The sequence below is a fragment of the Pristiophorus japonicus genome, chromosome 4 (assembly GCF_044704955.1).
Source record: "Pristiophorus japonicus isolate sPriJap1 chromosome 4, sPriJap1.hap1, whole genome shotgun sequence".
NCBI classification, from domain to species: domain Eukaryota; kingdom Metazoa; phylum Chordata; class Chondrichthyes; family Pristiophoridae; genus Pristiophorus; species Pristiophorus japonicus.
Window position 1 is genome coordinate 130,837,650 of NC_091980.1, and position 15,296 is coordinate 130,852,945.

At 46.2% G+C, this 15,296-nt stretch overlaps 2 pseudogenes; both read left to right on the plus strand.

The window, feature by feature from the left end:
- Positions 1-1,943: 1,943 nt before the first annotated feature.
- On the plus strand, positions 1,944-7,930 carry LOC139262616 (ferritin heavy chain, oocyte isoform-like; annotated as a pseudogene).
- A 4,518-nt stretch (positions 7,931-12,448) lies between these two features.
- Positions 12,449-14,966, plus strand: LOC139262617 (ferritin heavy chain-like; annotated as a pseudogene).
- The last annotated feature ends 330 nt before the right edge of the window (positions 14,967-15,296 follow it).

A 15,296-nucleotide genomic window follows, 5' to 3' on the forward strand; every position in this document is an offset into this window, starting at 1 on the left:
AAGAATGTTATGATCATTCTTCCCTAAAGGACCCCACGCAAACACAATTAATCCCTTCTCATTGCATAATACCAATCTATGATAGGTATTCAGACATGTTGAAGACCTAATTTCAATTGTATATGTAATGTCTCAAAAATCTGGTTACTGTAAACTCACTCCGGTGCAACATCATCCATCTTTATTCCAGCCCAAGAGTGCCAGCGTGACAAAGACACCCAGCTTACATACAGGTGATCAAACACACATGCCACGTGTGTACAGCCCGACGACCTCCGACTGTGGCACCCTCTGGTGTCTTGTGACCCCCACGCATTAATACATAAGAGAATATCTTGCAAATTCTATTCATGCATTTCAATCTAGCATTGCAATGCTGCAATACAACAGTTGAAAATGTTCACGTTTGTTCAGCCACATAAGGCAGTGGGACCACAGGTAAATGTTAGTGTCTTAAAGGAGGTAGAGAGGTTTACATAACATGCATATGTCATTTGGCACCTCGAGCCTGCACCACCATTCAATAAAACAACGGCTGGTCTGATCTTGGTCTCAACACTTTCCTGCCTGTTCCCCATAACCCTTGACTCACCTATTGTTCAAAAATCTATCTACCTCCACCTTAAATTTATTCAATGACCCTGCCTCCACACACACACTCACACAGTACTGAGGGAGTGCCGCACTTTCAGAGGGGAAGTGCTGAGGGAGCGTTGCACTGTCAGAGGGGCAGTACTTAGGGATTGCTGCACTGTCGAAGGTGCTGTCTTTAAGATGAAATGCTTGACTTTCTGCTCTCTTAGGTAGACGTAAAAGATCTCAGGATGCTATTTCAAAGAAGCGGAGGGGGAGTTCTCTCCAGTGCCCTTGACAATATTTATCCCGCAACCAAAACAGATTCTCTGGTCATTAACACACTGCTGAACTTGATTGGTTGTAAAGAGCTTTGAGACATCCTGAGGCCATGAAAGGGCTATATAAATGGAATTATTTCTTCTTTCTAAGAGGATAAACGTTCCCAAGGCTGCCACAATTAAGTCCAGGTGCAAGGAGATATTCTTTTTGGACTTCAGTCCATTTCATTGCTTGTAAAATGTCAAGGTAACATAAGAGCTCAAAATCCCACGGTCCATGCCACATTCTAGCTCCTGTGTGTACAGGTGATCACTAAACTTGGAAGTGATGGAGTATCTGAGCACTTGAGCTTGTCAAATTCCTCACACGCACTGTCCATTCACCTGACCCGCTGCCGGTTGCGTTGCAACATCACTGCACTGTCTTTGGATGTTGCATCCACAGATACCTGAAAATGACCAACCCACTGAACCACACAGAACTATTAAAAAGACACTGACTCGCACACAACGGAAGATTCAAGTAACCTGGGCAAGAGGCCGTCAACAGGGCTGGCCAGCGGGCATTCCAGGTGGTCATTCGGCCCGACAACCCGCCTCTCTTCCGTGGCTACATTTGCGCCTGGGTGTCCCTGGAGATGGAGCATGTAGTGTCCATCGACACGCTCGCAGCCTTCTGTGAGAGGAGGGACTGGAGTGCATCATTACCCCGGGTATAGAATTTTAATTTAATTTGTTAAGTTTCTTTTAACATCTTTTGTGAAGTTGCAGTCTTTATTGGTTGTGCCTCTTTAAAAAACGGCCCATGCTTAACTTTAAATTGACAATTGCTGCTGACAAAAAGAGTCAGTTTATGATGCTCATTCTTCAAAGTTCATGACTGGCTCTGGGAGTCATGGCCCCTCCTCCCTTTACTTGATTGGTGCTCTGACAGAGGCTGCAACTTGTGATTGGGTATTGAGGAATGTCACTCACAGCTAGACTGTCCCACCCTGGATTATCCAGCAGTATAAAGACAGGAGTTTGAAATTAGCTAACTCTCAGCTTCTTGCTTTAACAAGGCTTAGATTTTTGGAAAAGCAAATTAGGATGGCCTCTCAAGTACGTCAGAACTACCACAAGGACTGTGAGGCTGCTGTCAACATGGAGCTCTGTTCCTCCTATGTTTATCTCTCCATGGTGAGTCTTGTATTTCTGAGCACTTCACAATGGATCTGTTGCAATGTGAAGTTACTAGATTCTGTGCTGTATCCGGCCCACCCCTCACTTGATGCACATTTGTTAAAGCTATACTATGATAGAAGTCAGGAAGCAACTATTCACATGTGTGGTGGAAGTCTGGATCATATTCTCTCTCCTTGCTTCCTGCATTCCACCCACCCAAAGCTGTGGCCGCCTGGGCAAGGTTTTTGTTGGGTAAAGGTATCAAGGGATTTGAACATCAGCAATAGAAGTAGGCCATTTGTCAGATCTCTTCCCTCAATTCCACCTTCCCGCACTATCCCATGGGCCATAATTTCTTTAGTTCACAAAAATCTATTGACCTCTATCTTGAATATACTGAATGACTGAGCATCCACAGCCCTCTGGGGTAGAGTTCCGTAAATTCATCACCCTCTGAGTGAAGAAATTGCAACTCTTCTCAGTCTTTAATGGCCAACCCTTTTATTCTCGGACTGTGACCCCCTGGTTCTAGATTTCCCCAGTTAGGGTAAACATTATTTCTGCATTAACCCTGTAAAGCTACTTAAGAATTTTGTTTAATTAGATTTGTGTGGTGTATGTAGCACACAAATCACTGACTCCACACGGTCTGGTGTAAGTCTAATTGCTGTGACCTTCGTCCTTTATTGTTCAGCTCCAGAGTGCCTCCCAGGTATGGTGGTCAGCCTTATATAGCCCTTGTTTCAGGTACTACCAGGGTTTCTGCCTACAGCGCCCTCTGTGGTGTGGCATAGTACTTGCATTACATTTAAGGTACTGGGACGATACACACATCATTACATAACATCACCTCCTCCCCCGCCCCCCCCCCCCCCCCGACCTGGATGCAGGACAACGATACACACATCATTACATAACATCACACTTGTCCAACGGAAGGCAGGTGGGCATAAACAGTGCGTTAGTATGGTACATATTATCTGGTACATTAACTGGTTATTGACTGGTAGTGGAACCTTGATTTCCTTGTTAGCCGTTATCATTAATTGTACTTCATCCATTATTTTACACACATACATTGGCCATTCAGCATAAAAAAAGTAATTCTTATTATAAATTCACTATCTCACATTAACATAGCTCATTTTAGACTCGCTCTGCCAAACAGAAGTCCTTTGTGGGGACCACCTCTTTTTAAGGCCCTTTTAAGACTCCCGGGTGCATTTTCTTTTTAAGGCGCCATCTTTGATGCAGGAGGATTCCACGAGGCTTCTCCTTGGGCGCCGCCATCTTTGATGCTCTGCAGCTCCGACATGATGCCGCCGCCATCTTCTTCTCCGCCGTTCCGGATGCCCTCCGCCGTCGCAGCCTCTGCTCTCCTCCGCTGCCACCTGACTTGCCGCCTCTCCTGCGGCCGTCGTGGCCTCTCCAGTGGCTGCACTTGCCGCGTCCCCCACGGCCTCCGTAGCGGCCTCCCCTGCGGCTGCCATGGCTGCCGACCGACGCTACCAGCTCCTCGGCGGGGCCTGCCCGACGGCCTGTTCTTCTGCGGGGCCCTTCCGAACCGCCGGCCCCTGGATTCCTCAGCACCCCCCCCCCCCGCAGCGCCCCGCCGGCTCAACTCCCACCCCCCCTTAGGCCCCTCTGTGCAGGGCTGCTTTCCTGTGGGGGCTGGGGCTGCAGGGTCTCTGTGTGAGATCTGGGACTTGCCTGTGGGGGGATTGAGGCTGCAGCTCCAGCTCGGTCGGCGCTGCTCTCTGGGGACCCAGGGCATGGCAGCACCCCAGGGAGCAGCAGCCTGTGGAGGAATGAAGTCTTCCCAGCTCCCACGAACCTCCGGCCAAGGAGTGTCGGCCCATCCCCTGCAACGACCCACAAAGGTAAAGCGTGCGTCTCGTCCCGGTGGGATACCTGCACCATCGCTCTGCCGAGAACAGGTATTAGTTCTCTGGTGTAGGTACGCAGCTTCGCCGTGACCGGGACCAGCTTGGGTCGTGCAGCTGGGTGATTCCACAGTTTATCAAAAGTTCTCCGACTCATCAACGACGGACCCGAGCCCGTGTCCACTTCCATACTCACTGGGACTCCATTGATTTTTACTTCACTTATCACTGGGGGCGAATCGTCGGTGCACGTGTACAGTCCCAACACCTCATCATCTTCTACCTGCTCCTCGCTGAACAGTGGATCATCCCCCATCTCCTCAGCCACCTGGTGAGTTCGATTTCTTTTACACATACGCTGAAGGTGGCCTTTAATGTGGCAGGTATTTCACGTATACTCCGCAAACTTGCACCGGTGAGCCCCATGGTTTCCTCCACAGCGCCAGCATGGTGCTGCTTGATTGGCCCCCCTCAGCGGACTCTGAGCTCCAGGATCCCGAGGTCCGTGCTCTCTGCCCCGGGCAGAGCCACGTTCTGCAGTTTTGTCCGTGGTGGACGCTATCCTGTGGACAGTGCCTGCCGGGTTCGAGACTGTGTGGATTATTTGCTTGCTGCTGCAAGTCGAGGTCTATATGCCTGGCTGATAGCGATGGCCTTTGTCAGAGTGACTGTGGGTTCCATGGCCAGCAGCTTGTGAAGGAGGCCCTCGTGGCCAATCCCCATAACGAAAACGTCCTGCAAAGCCTCGTCAAGGTGTGCGCCAAAATCACACGGCGCCGCGAGTCTCCTGAGGTCCGCAACATATTTGGTGATATCCTGGCCCTCGGGTCTGCAGTGATGGTAAAATTTGTATCTGGCCGTGAGGATGCTCTCCTTCGGTTTCAACTGGTCACGAATGAGTTCAGTCAGCTCCTCGTATGACTTGTCCCTGGTGCTCCCAGGTGCCAGCAAATCCCTGACGAGACAGTAAACCTCATCTCCACAACTGGAGAGCAATATCGCCTTACGCTTCTCTCTCATTGCGTATGTGTCCTCCGTCAGGTCATTTGCTGTGAAGTAGTACTCGAGCCTTTCTGTAAAGGCCTCCCAATCATTGCCCATGGTAAAATCCTTTAGCGAGCCCAGAGTAGCCATGGTTGCGTGGAGTTTGGCAACGAGGAAGCGGACGATGTGATGTATGTAGCACACAAATCATTGACTCCACAGGGTCTGGTGTAAGTCTAACTGCTGTGACCTTCGTCCTTTATTGTTCAGCTCCAGAGTGCCTCCCAGGTGTAGTGGTCAGCCTTATATAGCCCTTGTTTCAGGTACTACCAGGGTTTCCCACCGCAGCGCCCTCTGTGGTGTGGCATAGTACTTGCATTACATTTAAGATACTGGGACGATACACACATCATGACATAACAATTTGCACCTCATTCTACTAAACTCCAGAACATTGGGTTACTCTACTCAATCTTTCCACATGGGGTAATCTCCTCATTTCCAGGACCATGTCGAGTGAACATTTGTTGTTCCACCTCTAATTCAAGTATGTGCTTAATTTGGTAAGGAGACCAGAACTGTACACAATACTTTGGTGAGGACGCACCTAATGTCCTGTATAATTATAGCTAGACTTCTTTTACACAAACTCCAATCCCTTCGTAACAAAAGCTCACATACCATTTGCGTTCCTAATTACTTGCTGGATAAATGGAGTTAAGCTGCAGATCTGACCAAATTGAAAGGTGGAACTGCTTTGAGGGGCTGAATGGCCTACTCTTGTTCCTAATGTTCCTGAACTCCTTGCTTTAGTTACTAGTTTTTGCCCTTCTGTCTTTTTTCTCTAACTCCCTTTTGCTTTATTGGCGGTGAAGCCTTCAGTCATTTCCCCCCTACTCTGTAGAACTCTCCCTTAACCCCTCTGTTTCCCTACCTTGAGCTTCATCGATGACCTCAAACTGAGGGGTGGTATCTGGTTGTCCGCTGGAATGCCTTGATGTTTAGTTTTGAAGGTGCCAAATGAATGCTGCTTAGTTTTGGTTCCATGGGATGAATGTAGCCAGCAACACTTGGGCCACATGTACAATGTGAATTGTGTGCTGTGACTAGACCTCTACTTTTAGGGCTTTGCTTCCAGTTCTAGTAGTGCCCCTTGCATAGCCTGTACAAAATGGATCTTGGTCAATAAACCATGATTGGAATGGTACTGTTAATAATAATCATTCACTAATTTTTAAACCTAGACTTGAGCATTGGGTGCCAAGATTTAAGGTTATAGTTTTGAGCATGTTTTATCAAAGCTGAATTGGTAACCATGGGAAGATGCAGCACTGAAGGAGGCCATTCGGCCCATCCTGCATATACTGACAGTTGGGTGGAGCTATCTAACTAGCCCCACTCCCCTGCTCCATCCCATAGCCCTGCAAATTTGTCTGTATTATGTCTTTTTTTTTGTTTAAGCTGTTGCCATTTAATTTACTTCCACCATCCTTTCGAGCAGCCCAGGCATTTATTTAAAAAAAAAGCTTGTCTCCTGTTGCCTCCAGTCCTTTCACCAAGCACTTTTGATTTTCCATTATCCAGCTTCCCTATTGCTAGGGGATTATCCACTCTAGACCACATTAGTGAAGTCAGTCGGCTGGTGCTAGCTTGTGTAACATTGTACATGGAAATTCAGGGAGACTTTGAAAGAAGCAAAATTGAGTTTCTGTACAATACCCACAATAATGGATCTGCCATGTGATACAGAACTACTCTTCTGATCTCTCTGCAGTCCTTCTACTTTGACCGGGATGATGTTGCCCTGTGTCACCTTTGCTGAGTTCTTCAAGGAGCAGTCACATGAGGAACGTAAGCATGCTGAGAAACTGATGGAATTCCAGAATCGGCGTGGAGGCCGAATCATCTTGTCTGACATCAAGGTTTGGCTCCATAAACAAGGGGCCTTCTGTCTGGCTTCCCTTAGACTGATTGCTCCCAAAACATTTTAAAGCAGTTGGTGCCAATTTACAGCACAGAAATCAGCCGTTTGGACAAACTGGTCTATGCTGGTGATCAGGCTCCAGATGTCTCCTCCCACTTGCTTTATCCAGCAACATATCCTTCTATTTCTTTTTCCCTCATGTACTTATTTAGCTCCCGCTTAAATACATCTATGCTATTCACCTGATCAATTTGACTCCAGTGGTTGATGGCTTAATGCAGTAATTCTATATTCTAACACATTGGTTCATTGTATCCTTGACTTCTGATTGCATTTTTTTCATCCCTAATTCCTTCAATACTTTGTTTAATCCATTGTAAAGGCACTGTGACGTTCCTCTTCAGAAACCAGAGCAGGATGAGTGGAGCAATGGTCTGGAGGCCATGCTGAGAGCTCTGCAGATGGAGAAGAATGTGAACCAGAGTTTGCTGGATCTGCACAAACACTCCACTGGGTGCACTGACCCTCATGTAAGTTTCTCATGTGGGGTTCTGGGTAAGTTGGAGGTGGTGGCACCTTGCTGTCCTTGAGCCTATTACAAAAATCTCTGCTCAATAGCTTCATGTTGGGGTGTGTTTTTTGGTGCAGTGCAGTGGGGTGGGGGTGGAGCAGCAGCGATAGGAAGGGACAGGAGGTTGGCCTGCTGTGGACATTGACTAGTAAATATGTCCCAGCAACTATCGTGCAGCAAGTTTAATCTAAATGATGCAGTAATTCCATTGATTTCAATTGCACCAGTTGACTATCCTCCAGTTCAAGAGGATTAAAATCCAAACACTTGATGGGTAAGCTCTGATGTTCCTAGATACCTGCTCCTGGTCACAACTAGTTTCCCTCTTCTCCTTCAGTTGTGTGACTTCCTGGAGGCCCACTACTTGGATGCACAAGTGAAGATGATCAAGAAACTTGGAGATCACATCACCAACCTGAAGAGATTGGGAGCCCCTGAGAATGGCGTGGGAGAGTACCTGTTTGATGAGCACACCCTTGGGGAGAGCGATTGAACAGACTGCCAGGAACAAGCTTATTGTGTTCAGTACGAGTGTTTATATAATTGTGTGTGAGACCCTGTCTTGTAGAGAATGACAGCCTGTGACTTTGTACAGGCTGTGAGACCTGGCTGTATGATGTGAAATGTAAAAAAACTGTTCAGTATTGGACTGGATTTTGTCTCATATTTTAAATTTGAGTGAGTGGTTGCTTATTTTCAGATTAATGTCAGCCCAGAATTACACTGGGCTGTGTAACCACTTTCTTGTTCCTCCTTTTCTTTGGGTGTACATCTGATTTGTTGAGTTGCATCGTCAAGGTCTCGTGTTGAAGATGTCATTCCAAGTCTGTGTATCCATTTAGAGTAAATTATTTGGTGCCTTTCAATGATTGTTGTAATGCTGTAATCCAACAACTTGTATTCATGTAGTACCTGTAAAAAGGCCTGAACCACATGTGAATGGAACAGATACCCAGAAGCATAGTCCAAGAGGTAAGCTCTTTGGGCGTCGATGATTCTGGGGAGCATGCAGGAAAGTGGATTTGAGGCCAAGATCACATCAGTCGTGATCTTACTGAATAATACAGCAGGCTTGAGGGGCCAAATGGTCAACTCCTGCTCCTATTTCTTATGTAGGGAAGGGACTCTACAATAGGGGGTCAAGGCAACTGAATACGAGTAACCACTCCCACTAGTGATGAATATTCTCTCTGCCCTTTGCATCAATAGCAACAATTTAACCCCTCGATACAACAAAATGTCAACTGCTGTAATGTTCAATGCAGGAAGAGTGTTTGTTTAACTATTTCATTTTAAATGAACCCTCCCAGTTGAGGTATTATTTAGTTCAAGTAAGCTACCAATGCTGCTTCTGAGTTACTCCTGTAGCATACACTGCAGGTCCCTCACTCAACTAAACATATTGGGCCCAAGTTTCCACAAGAAAAAAAACGGGCACCCCTCCGAGCTGGGCGCCCGATTTTCGTGCCTAAAACGGCGCCTAAAAAAATCCTCGGTAGTTTGCACCTACTTACAGGTCCTCTGGCTCTTAGCGCAGTCAGCATGAGCTGTGGGGGGGCGGAGCCAGGTCCCGGCGCTGAAAACAGTGCCGGGACCTCTGCACATGCGCACTACAGTGGGCACGCAAGTGCAGTAGCTCCAGGCGCCGAACTGTGTGGGAGGGGCCCGAAGCACGCAGCCCCTAGCCCTGGCTGAATGGCCTCACTGGGGCTCCTCCCACGGCCAGCTCCTGCTCCCCGCCTGACCAGACCCGACACTCGCTCTCTTTCCCCACCCCCCCCCCACCCAGCCGACCAGACCCGACAACCGCTCCCCCGGACTGACCCGACCCGACCCGACGTCCTCTCTCTCTCTCTCTCTCTCTCTCTCTCTCTCTCTCTCTCTCTCTTTCCCCCCCCCCCCCCCCCTCCCGCTCAGCGGCACAAACGGCTGCAGAATTCTCCTTGGCTGAAGCACTTTCACACAGGTAGGAAGATGGTTTATTTAATCTTTTCGTGGCTTATAAATGTTTATTCAGGTTGGATTTATTTGTAGAAGTATAAATAAGGATTTATTGTTGAATTTAATAAGTTCCCCTCCCCCCCCACCTCGTTCTGGACGCCTAATTTGTAACCTGCGCCTGATTTTTTAATGTGTAGAACAGGTTTTTTCAGTTCTACAAAAATCTTCACTGGCTCCATTCTACTTTAGTTTGGAGTACATTTTCACTGTGGAAACTTTCAAATCAGGCGTCAGTGGCCGGACACGCCCCCTTTTGAAGAAAAAATACTGTTCTAAACTAGAACTGTTCTACCTGACTAGAACTGCAGAAAAAAAAATGTGGAGAATTGCGATTTCTAAAATAGTCCGTTCTCCACCAGTTGCTCCTAAAAATCAGGCGCGAATCATGTGGAAACTTGGGCCCATTGTTGCTGCTATCGACTTTCTGGTCAGCTTTGTGGGCAAATTGCACATACTACTGATCTCCACCCCCAATGACTGAGCTTATTGAGTGAGCCATGGTACAAGGGGTCAATGGAAGTACAATTGGGTGACTGGGAAATCCACTCTCAACTTCATTTACACAAGTTAACTTTATAAAATTAGTTCAGAGCTGCAGTGAGTGCAATGAAATTGCTGTTGTGTCATTCCATGTATTTGCATCACAAAGAAGTTTCCAGTCACCATATATCGAATGGCAGTATCTGGTGCCCATCGGGGTCACCATTGAGTGTGACCATGTGATGTCCATCTGTTTGCTCGAAGCCCTGTGTGACTGCAGGACATTCACTGCTTAGAAACATAGAAAATAGGTGCAGGAGTAGGTCATTTGGCCCTTCCAGCCTGCACCATTATTCAACAAGATCATGGCTGATCATTCACCTCAGTACCCCTTTCCTGCTTTCTCTCCATAATCCTTGATCCCTTTAGCTGTAAAGGCCATATCTAAGTTCTTCTGGAATATAGCCAATAAACTGGCATCAACAACACTCTGTGGTAGGGAATTCCACAGGTTAACAACTCTCTGAAAAAATTTCTCCTCATCTCAGTCCTAAAGTCCAAAATGGCTTACTCCTTCCTTCGACTATGTCCCCTGATTTAGGACTTCCCCAACATTGGGAACATTCTTCCTGCATCTAACCTGTCCAGTGCCGTCAGAATTTTATATGTTTCTATGGGATCCTCTCTCGTACTTCTAAATTCCAGTGAATACAGGCCTAGTCGATCCAGTCTCTCCTCATATGTCAGTCCTGCTATCGCGGGAATCAGTCTGGTGAACCTTCGCTGCACTCCGTCAACAGCAAGAACATCCTTCCTCAGATTAGGAGACCAAAACAGAACACAATATTCCAGGTGAGGCCTCACTAAGGCTCTGTACAACTGCAGTAAGACCTCCCTGCTCCTATGAACAATACAGGTGTAAATACACAGACACATGTTTGATTCACGTGGGTCAACTATGCTAATTGGTGGCATCTCCCCTGAAAGGGCAGTGCCTGTATTGTGATTGGTGGCTCCGGATCTGAATCACTGCCGCACCCTCTGCCCCATCTAAAGCAGAGTTTTAATCCAAGGGAACACCTCTCATCAGCTCATCCAGGACTGAACCACTTCTGCACTGAAATCCAACGTCAGGGCTTTGGATCTCTGAGAAACACCAACGTGAAAGGCCAATGACCAGAGGGGAGAGATGAGGATGATTATTTTTACGCAGCTTGTCGGTGTGATCTGGAACGCACTGCCTGAAAGGGCGGTGGAATCAGATTCAACAGTAACTTTGAAGAGTGAATTGCATATATACTTGACAAAATTTGCAGGGCTATGGGGAAGGTGCTGAGGAGTGGGGCTAATTGGATCGCTCTTTCAAAGTGCCTGCACAGGCACGATGGGCCGAATGGTCTCTTTCTCTGCTGATAGAATCTATGATGAGCCAGACAGTTAGAGCATATCTGAGCCTCATCATTTCAATCAGATTTAAATATTATTTTGCCTCACTGAAAGGCGACTGTAAAAGGAGGGGTCCAACACACCAAAATGAGGGGCAGGAAAAGATCAGCTGGTCCATCAAGCCTGCCCCAAAACATGCCGGAGTAAATCATAGAATGATAGAATGGTTACAGCACAGAGGGTGGCCATTCGGCCCATCGAACCCGTGCCGGCTCTTTGCTAGAGCGCTTCAGCTAGTCCCACTCCTCCATCCTTTCCCCGCAACCCTGCTATTAATTTTTCCTTCAGGTACTTATCCAATTCCCTTTTGAAAGCCACGATTGAGTGCCCTCCACCACCCTCTCAGACATTGCATTCCAGATCCCAACCACTCGCTGTGTAAACATATCGCCTTTGGTTCTTTTGCCAGTCACTTTAAATCTGTGTCCTCTGGTTCTCGACCCTTCCGCCAATGGGAACAGTTCCTGTCTATCGACTCTGTCCAGACACCTCATGATTTTGAATCTCTCTATCAAATGGAGATGTGTCTGTGGGTGACAATGTGTTCAGTAATGTTCACTCCCTCTCATTCTCGCTCAATATATTGAGTTTTACCAGGCATCATTCCATGAGAATAAAAATGACAGATCATTGATGCCCCCATGTAGCCAATCCTCAGACACATGCCCATTCTCTATATTCGAACTGGGGGCAGTTCACACCATTCACAGGATGGAATTCCCATTCCACTGGCCAATGGTTGGTTTGAATATTGTCTCAGTGCCACAGAAACTTGCAAGTAACAAACTTCGCCAGATTATGAAAAACCCCTTCGGTGAAAGTAGAAAATTATCATTTCATTCAAGTGAGAGTGTTAAACAATGGCACACTTTCAGATTTGAAGAGGTTCAAGGAACCCAAAGGCAGTGACATCACCAAGACTGATCTCCCCCAGACCCCTCCCCCAAACCCCCTCTCCTTTGTTATTTTGTGCCTGAATTCAGGGAAGATTCCTGATTGACAATCCTTGAGAGCCAATCATCATTGGTGATGTCATACCCTGTTTGAATGCAGCTGTTCCAATAGTATAAATACAGGAGCTTGTGCAAGACAGAGTGAGTTCCAGAACTGTGCAGGTGAAAGTGAAATATAGATAGTGAAGATGGCTTCCCAAGTGTGTCAGAACTACTACAAGGACTGAGGCTGCTGTCAACAAGCAGATCAACATGGAGCTCTGTTCCTCCTATGTTTTTCTCTCCATGGTGAGTAGTGTATTCCTTGTTGCTGCATTCTGAAAAGTTGTTAATTCTCCAGTTGAATGAATTGGCTTTAAGTTGTATTTCTTTTGACTTCCTTCCCTGGGGGAGCAGAGTCTTTGGGCAATGAGGACTTCAGGTGTGCAATACAGGGGGATCTTGTTGAGTTCATGGACTGCTCCCTGTAGCAGCTGCCCTCTATTGATGTTTAATATCAGAAACTAGCCCAGCTGCTGCCTGAGTGTGTGACAGAAGAGCACAAATCTGGTCAGGGGCCTGTTGTTCAGTTTCAGTGGGGGAACTGTAGTGAGTGAAATGTGGGCAGGTCCTCACTAGTGTTCTTATTGGAGGTGAAGTACTGAGAATCCTGGTGTTGGAGCCTTGCTTACTGTGCTGAGATCTCTCTATTACACTATTGCTGTGTAAACTACTGGAGTTAATGGTTATTCTCATTCCATGCCCAAACTTGGACTAGAATTGAAGAAGAAGAATTTCTATAATGTCTTTCACTACCTTGGCTACAAAGCACTTTGGGAGATTCCAATGAAGGAGTTAAGTGTAGTTACCTGTTATGTGGGAAATGCAGCAGCCAATTGGTGCACAGTAAGCTCCCACAAACTGCAATGAGATAATGATTAGATCATCTGTTTTAGTGGTGTTGGTTGAGGGATAAATATTGGCCAGAACACTGCAGAGAGCTCCCTGCAGTAGTACCTAGCACATAGAGTAGGCTTGAGGGGCCAATGGCTTATTCCTGTCATACATTAAGATCATTGCTGATCTTGTAACTCAAATCCACCTCCTGCACTGTCCCCATATCCCATAGTATCCAAAAATCTATCATGCACTCTCTCTTGAATATATTCGATGACTGAGCTTCTGGGGTAGAAAATGCCATCCTCAATGACTGATCCCTGGTTCTAGACTCTCCAGCAAGAGGAAACATCCTCCATGCATCTAATCCTCAACCTCTAAGAATTTTGTATGTTTCTAATGCGATCACCTCTCATCCTTCTAAACTCTATAAAATAGAGGTCTAGTCTGCTCAATCTCTCCTTAATCTTTCACATCCACCTGATGACTGACACACTCTTGTGTGAATGACAGAAAGTAGAGGAGGTATTGCTTATCCAGGAGTAGAATTTAGTTTGACTGGACATGAAATATAATCCTGAACTTTAGGTTTATAGATTCAGCCAGCAAAGAAAAACTTTCATTGTGCTTTTGGGGGGTGAGGCTCAACTTCGATTGATGAAGTCAATGGCATTTTGCTAGTTTACAAATGGTGTCTATTTTTGAAGGATTAAGAATTCACCTAACTAGGGGAAAAATAACTGCATTGTATATGAAGATCAAGTTCTAAAGAAACTGTTTTAAATTCTCTCTGCAGTCCTTCTACTTTGACTGGATGATGTTGCCCTGTGTCACTTTGCTGAGTTCTTCAAGGAGCAGTCACATGAGGAATGTGAGCATGCTGAGAAACTGATGGAATTCCAGAATCGCCGTGGAGGACGGATCATCTTGTCTGACATCAGTTTTGGTTCAATAAACTAGTGGCCTTTTGTCTGGATACCCTTAGACTGATTGTTTCAAATATCTCCGAAAGCTATTGGTTCCATGGTTGTGGAAGTAGAATGCAGTAATTCTATATTCCTATGACACATTATTTATGGTAACATGGATGTCTGGTTGCTTTTTCACCCCTATTTTACTTGTACTGTCTCATGTATTTTGTTTGTTCCATTGTAAGTGACTTTCCTCTTCAGAAACCAGAGCAGGATTAATGGAGCAATGGTCTGGAGGTGATGCAAAGAGCTCTGCAGATGGAGAAGAATGTCAACCAGAGTCTGCTGGATCTGCACAAACTCTCCACTGGGAGCACTGACCCTCATGTAAGTTCCTCATATGGGTTTCTGGGTAAGTTGGACGTGGTGGATCATTGCTGTCCTTGAGCTGTTTCAAATGAGCTCCATGCCCAATAGCTTTGTTTTTGGGGGGTGTCTCTCCTGGGTTCTTCAGGGTGTGAGGGAGAGGACTGGGAAGTTGGCCTACTGTGGACATTGAAAAATAAATGTGTCCCAATGTTTCTTGGATCTAAGCTCACATTGTACAGGAGTTACTGATTATTAGAGCAAATGTACATCAATTGCAATTGCCTCACTTGACACTTCTCCACTCCTAGAGAATTAAAATCCCAACTCCAGGGGATGCTCTGATGTTCCATTATCTGTTAATGGCCAGAACTCATTTCCCTCTTTTCTCTTTCAGTTGTGTGACTTCCTGGAGACCCACTACTTGGATGAACAAGTGAAGATGATCAAGAAGCTTGGAGATCATTTCACCAACCTGAAGAGACTGGGAGTCCCTGAGAATGGCATGGGAGAGTACCTTTTTGACAAGCACACGCTGGGGGAGAGTGACTAAACTGACTGATGGGATCAAGCTTATTGTGTTTAGAACTTGTATTTATATAATCAGGCACCTGTCCTGTAGGGAATGATGGCTTGTGACTTTGTACAAAGAGTGAAGACCCATAACTGTAAATAAACTTTTCAACAGTGGGCTGTGTTACCTTGTAAGTTTAAGTGGTTACTTATTTTTCATTAACATAACTTGGTTTCCCTCAAACAAGAATTACACTCAGCTGTGCAATAGTTATATGGGATTCAGACCTATGAAATGTGTTTATCCTCTAGTGTAATGTATATGTATTGATTGGGATATTCAGGCAGCTGTTGTAAGATCTAAAATGTT